This window comes from Homalodisca vitripennis, chromosome 1, assembly GCF_021130785.1.
Source record: "Homalodisca vitripennis isolate AUS2020 chromosome 1, UT_GWSS_2.1, whole genome shotgun sequence".
Taxonomy (NCBI): Eukaryota; Metazoa; Arthropoda; class Insecta; order Hemiptera; family Cicadellidae; genus Homalodisca; species Homalodisca vitripennis.
This window is the reverse complement of record NC_060207.1, coordinates 4405418-4412500: the sequence shown is the minus strand read 5'-3', so window position 1 is coordinate 4412500 and position 7083 is coordinate 4405418.

The following is a 7083-nucleotide window of genomic DNA, read 5'->3' as shown; positions in this document are numbered from 1 at the left end:
CCCACCGCAGGCCAGTAGATACCTCACGGCTACCAGTTGCCAGTCCGGGACACGGCAGGTCCATAGGTGGTGGATAATGGAAAGGTTCTCGAAAAGAATCAGGATAATTTTTAAAGGAGAGTTACCTAAATGATATTAAGTCTAAAGTCCCTCCCCGAACCAAAACTGGCATTTCAGTCTAAATCTAAAGTTAAGGGGTATTATGAAGGCAGGGACAGGGGTATTTAAAAAGGGGCGCAACTCTTCGTTGTGCCTAGGGCGCTGACAGGGTGTAAAACGGGCCTGATTTTCTTTAGGTTATACCCAGTATGGCAATCAACAAAAATAAATACACTTTATGTAGAAATTAAATCTTTACTTTTCAAATAATAATATGGGGGTTTGTAGTTTAAATAACCACAAAAAAGTGTTACTATTATATATATGTAACATTTATAGATATATCACTACTATTACACGATAAAGCACTTGTGGCATTGTTCTCATAAGCGTATCTAGGATGACCTACAGGTGGGGTACTGGAACCCCTCCCCACACCTGGAATATGTTAAATGTTAATAACATTTAAAACTGTACGTTTGACAGCCGTATGAGAGCATTATTATTATTACCTAGAATTTATACATTCTAATATGGGCCTTCAAGATAAATGTCTTATACATACATACATGTATATAACTAGAACATATGAAGGGCCTAACTGCAAGTCACAATCTCCACTTTGGCTAATTGTATAGGAAGCGTGAAAAACCTGTATTTTTCTATTAAAACAGAATTTTAGACTTGATTTTGTTAATATAAATTCCTTATATTCATACTGAATAGCTGATTCTCAAATCATACACATAAATTAACTGAGAAAAACAACTTATAGATATGGAGAATGTGAGTTATGCATGTTTGATTTGGAGAATGTTACTTTTGACACCAAGCATTCTAGCAGTTTTCAGACTAGAAAATATTTACAGACGTAGGATTATTATTTTTAAGAATAAAAAAATACCAAAATGATGTTTTGAGACTTTTTATTAATTCAGTACAAGTTATTAAACACATTTAAAACAGTTTTAATCAAAGTTGAGTACAGATGATTAATTGACAGCATCACGTGACTACACAGAGCTCCGCCATTGGCTGAGAGGAGAATGTGAATTTTGCCAGAAAACGCTCAGTGGAGAATGTTACTTTTGCTTAAGAACGTGATATTTAACATTCAATTTTAATAGGATATTGTGAGTTTTGACAGTTACAACCTTAAGAAACTGGTTCATTTCAGTGAGAGAAATAATAATATGCTAATAACTCACTTTTCAGCAAAAGTGGAGAATGTGACTTTTGCAGTTAGGCCCTTCATATGGACGTGTATTTGTACTACTTAAATAATATTCATTTGACATTTAAATACTTTTTAAAATTTAAAACTATGGTATCTCTAACAAAACATATTAGGATATAAATTATCATGTATTTTTATACATGCTATATTTACTGTGTACACAACGAAACACATTCCGAGACATGCATTACGTGCGTGTGGTTTTACTGCGGCTGACGTCCGTTGCGTGCATTACGTATAGACCCAGCAAACACTCGGCGATGGACAAATATAGAATATAAAATATGAACTTCTAGTTAAACATAATTTACAAAGCACGATCTTTCATTGTGTAATTTTGGGTTTTCGTGCACAAAGTGCGATCAGTTAGTAACTTTGTAATAATTAATGAACGTACACGAATATAAATCGACAAAAGAAAAATCTATATTGTATTTATGACAATTTTAATGTAATCATACTAGTGATAACAAGGACTCTAATGCCATATTAGACATTTTTTTGAGTTGCAGTGTTAGACAAACTATTACAGCCAACCTGAGATTTGACAGGGAAGGCATACATGGTATAGACATTTTTGTTAATATTTTACATAACAAATTTGCTTTTATTTAGTAGTTTCTTACAAGCAAGTACGTTGAACCTGAAAAAATAAAACTTATAATTTATAGTATGAAAAGTATCTAAAAACATTGCAACATGAAAATTGGAATAAAGTATTCAATTAAAGAGATGTTGAAAGACAAACCATTAACCCACGAGAATTATAAATTCATTATAAATTAAAGAAGTTTGAACATAAAACTTATTGCTAGAGTAAAATTTCACCATGCCATTGGGCTTCATTGTTGCTGTTGGCAACCTACAAAATTATCGCCACATATATTTTTATTATTATTATTTATTTATGTTATTCCTGGAATTGATGTAAACAAAATGTGTTCTAAGGTGTCAAATAAAACATTAGATACTTCTTGCCAGATATTATTTAAATGACCACGACATTTCTTTGCTTTGATTATAATAATCAAGAAGAACAAATAAGAATTATATTTCTAAATGGTAAAATCAGCAATCTGGAGGTTTGTACTTATATTTTATTTTTGTTAGTACTACCACTATCTGTATTCATTAATAACACAAGTCATTAATGCACGACTAGCGCCAAAAACAAAAGTAAAGTATGTTAAGACTATTAATTTAGCGGTTCAAAGAGACTACTGATAGGCAGGTGTTCATGGCCATTGTTCTCTCTCTCACCCGAGCACAGGAAGTGAGGTCTGTATTGTTTGTAAACACCCACAGGTCGCAGACAGGCTTGTGTTTCCAAAAACTTACGAAGTATGAGTCTTGTGGTTTACTACATGTCAGCTGTTATAGTTAAAATATTAAACAAATTAAAACAAAACTGAACTATGTTACATTGCTCAACTACAAGTATACTTTCTTACAAGTTAAAATACTCGTATACCTTGAATAATTTATCAATGGAGGGGGGATTACAACCTCAAAATCTGCCCCTAGATACGCCTATGCTTGTTCTTGTACGTATATTATGTGCAACTAACTCCATTACAAATAATGTAAAGTTATTTGAATGCTTAAATATAATAATTTAGGAGCTAAATTCATTCTTCGCAATAATAGTTTGTTGAAGGAAATAATAATGTTCCAACTAAATTAAATACAAATATGCTATTGACTTATACAACCCAAAAGTAAACCAAATAATGTACATTTACATTTCACTGCAACTAAGCTACTTTAAATTTTTGTGATAAAGTAAGAAAATAAAAGGTAAATACGGCGATAAGTGAATAGAAGCGTCATTAAAATAATTTAAAAATAAAAACAAAACAAAAACATGTAGTGTCTTATGTATATCCTCGAATAGCAGACCAGTCTTTGATTCTAATTAATTGTAGGACTGAGGCAGGATCTGTGGAGAACACAGAACATGACCATTGAAAGTGGCTGGCTGTGTACGGATTCAGCACTTTGTACCAAAGAAAACATCACATAAAAATATTTATTGTATTGCTTGAGATGCAGCTAGATTTAGTTGACAGTTCTCTTGCACAGTGACACAAAAATATATGTTCTAGATATTTATTATTAAAAGTCACCAATTAAAAATAATCATTGATTATAACTAGACCAACCTCTCCAGCTAACAATAAAACATACCCCTCAGTTCTGCACCACCAATATAATATTGTTATCACAACATTATTTAGATCTTTAAAATTGTTCCCTTACTGTAGCATCTAGGAATATCCCCTGACAGCTAGTGGACAATCTAATCTGTTCATTCTTTAAAATTACGTGACTGTCCACTCATCTTGTGGGGCCACTACGGGTGGTGTTCTACCCAATACGTAGGAAGTCTATAAATTTACATGAATACACTACTGTACCAAATTATTTAAACAAACCATTACATTTTTAATGAAACTGCGCAGAGTTTAACTAAACATATCCAGGGTTTAAGCTGCGATCGGATTTTGCGAAACGAGCAGAGAAAATGTGACGCTGTTGAGAAAAGCTACCGCAAAATCTCGACGAAAGCGAAAAGTAACCACGAAAAAAGTACATCGCATTTGGAAAATCAGTTTACACCATTAAAAATATTGTTTTTCAATGATACTATAAGATCATACATTTTGTCATCACATTTAATTTCATATATATAAAATATTAAGACACCGTGTGGCGCCGGCGGGTCGGTCAACAAACTGTGGTTGGAAGTCTGAACGTTAATGGAGCAACAATTATGGGAGTTACATTTAACTTACTATTGTTTATTTCTGGATCTAGATGTATAAAGCAAATTATTTGCAACCAAGTTTAGTGTCTGTAAGAATGAAAAAGGTACCAGTTTTGGCTTTTTACTACTAAACTGCAATTTTGAAAGTTAAACTATTCATTGTTAAACCTGTCACTGGAGGCCTAGAGCTCATATGGAAGAAGCTGATGGGAAATGGTCTAATATATTAAACAATATTTAATTTATTAAGGCTCCTTCTCGAACTTAGGTGCGCGAGTAAACCGCGCATGATCGCCCTACACGGTCTGACGGTTTGCGCGTTTCAACAAGCGAGTACCAGCCGCGGCAAATTAATAAAATCTGTTTAACTAAGATAAAGTGGTGTTAAAAAATATAGTTTAAAATTGTGTTTAAGCTCAATAAAGTGACCAATGCCGGTTGAGAATGAAGGTTAAAATGGTTTACAAACAGGTTCAACAACTTTATCCATATAACTCAAAAATTGTATAAAAAAATAACCATAATATTTAATTTAACTTTAAATTAAGATACTTTTTTGTACATTTTACAAATAAATTAAAAATTTTATTTTTTATCTATGCTGCTTTTAATAAAATCTCTTAAAAAATCTTTTAAATTATTGAGGTTCTAAATATTTTAACAACACTATGTATATTAATGTAAATATTGGTTCTGGACGATTAAGTATTATAGAACTTCCAACTGTTTTTCGATAAATATTCCACGGAATACCTTAGTTATTAATAAATGCTACAAGACAAATATATTTGCTAAAATGTCTGAAAAGCTTGTAACATTTTTGCTAAGAAAGTTGTTATCACAGCTTGAACCCTGCACATACAGTATATAGGAATGAAACTTCCTCAACATTTAGTGTAATAGAATAGACAAAAATAAAATCTGATAAACTTAAAATAAATCTAGATTTTTATATCATTCTTCTCCTCAGTACCACTGTAGATATTGAACTATAGTAGGTACACAGAATTATTTTTGTAAGCAAATTTCTACTAATGATACATCTAATCGACTATAAAAGGTGCAAATAAACATATTAAGAATTGCACTGGTCTCATCTATATTTATGTACAGGGAGACAGGAAGATTTTACTATCTCAAATATTTAGATAATACTATCACAGTGTGAATAAGGCTCAATTCCACAAATATGTGTGTTGATAACCAATCTATTATTTAATACAAGCACGTAAAAACCAACTGTTAAAGTAATACATATGTATTCAATAAAGGCACTAAGTTCAAACACACCTTTAGATTGTATAACATTCTAGAGCTTCTTTATGTTACTGACACACACAACCACAAAATAAACATATCCTTCATGAAACGGTCTTCCAAAAATTCTAAAAAAACAAAGAAGTAAGGCATTTACACTCTCTCAGTCTTTCTGATTAAGCATTAAAATTAATGTAACTATAAATATACTTACAAAACACAAAACATCCATGACTATTTTAACTATATATTTAACATCAATTAACTGTTAGCAAACCAAGACAGACATTGTACATAAAATATTGCTAAAAGCATAAAACCTCAATAGATGCATTATATTTTGTCCTCATTTAAAATGTTGCATATTAATGTTCAAGGAACTGAAAATTAAAATGAGCTAAAGCCAATTTTGTACCTCGGATACATTGTGAAGAGGGTAAAATGGTAGTCAGCTTCTCATTTTTTGTCTGCCATGGAGCCCATGGTGTCTACGGACATGCGCTAACATGTCAATATCCACAACTGGATAATAGAATAAATATTTCTATACCATTTCCACAAGTTTGTTGTGTTTGAACATTTTATACATAGTTACTGAATTATATTTGAGTCATTATACTACATTACTTGTACAGTACGTATTAATAGGGCTACTGTTAGTATAGTTTTTATGTAAAACTTTACATATTTGAACATTTGTTCACACAAAAATATCTACGATTAAACTGAACTTCACTAAAGCCTGCAAATATATGGACTAAATTAGTGCTGGAATATCTGGATAAGGAATAATCCAAATATTAATTTAAAACAAAACACAGTGTAAAGCTAATAATAAAGCATGTGGGCATCTTATATCAAATTGTGTATATTGGCAGTATCTGCTGAATTGTGCAGCAACTAGCAGTGCACAGCACCTGTTGATATTTACCAATCGTATGCGTAGTATAACGCATTTCACATTCTGACTGATGTATAGAGTATACCTTCATGGCCTGATATTGCATAAATATTTCTATGTTACACAATATAACATATTTACTATTCATGATAAAAACATTATTGTGCACTATCTAAACAAAAATATTACTGATCTTTGAAACATGAGTGTTTTCCATAAATGCATCGAAATATGTAAAGTTATAGTTATCACAGTGCCAGATACGAAACTGTATATTATATTTGTAAAAGAGATCAATTTGGCAAAAGATTTATATTTTACTAGCGGGCCCGGCGCGCTTTGCTGCGCATTTCAATAATTTTTTGCAAAAGTTGCCCGCGGCTTCGCACGCAATTTCCCGTTGAAAAACAGTACACTATATTCACTTATTCTTTTTCTATCACATTCTAAACATTGCTGAGATAATTGATAGTCGTTCCATCGTGAGCCTCTTGGGCGTATTATGAAGGTATGTACCATATTCCTGCCTCTATCTAGCTGTTACCCACGGCTTCGCACGCAAATCTTAAGAACCGAAGTCCTTATATTACTTAGTAAAATTTTTTTTTTTTACTATAATAAATTTTAGATTAAATTAGTTATATCTCCGATGCCACGATTGAGCTTGCTTTGTTGTCTCGATCGAGAGAATATGTACACACGGAGTTTTTGAGAACCATACTTCTGTCAAAAAAAAACAACTAAGGTTGATTTTTATAACATTCTTTATATTTGTAGCCAACGTAAGATAGTAATTATGATATCTGCATTACTCTTCTGATC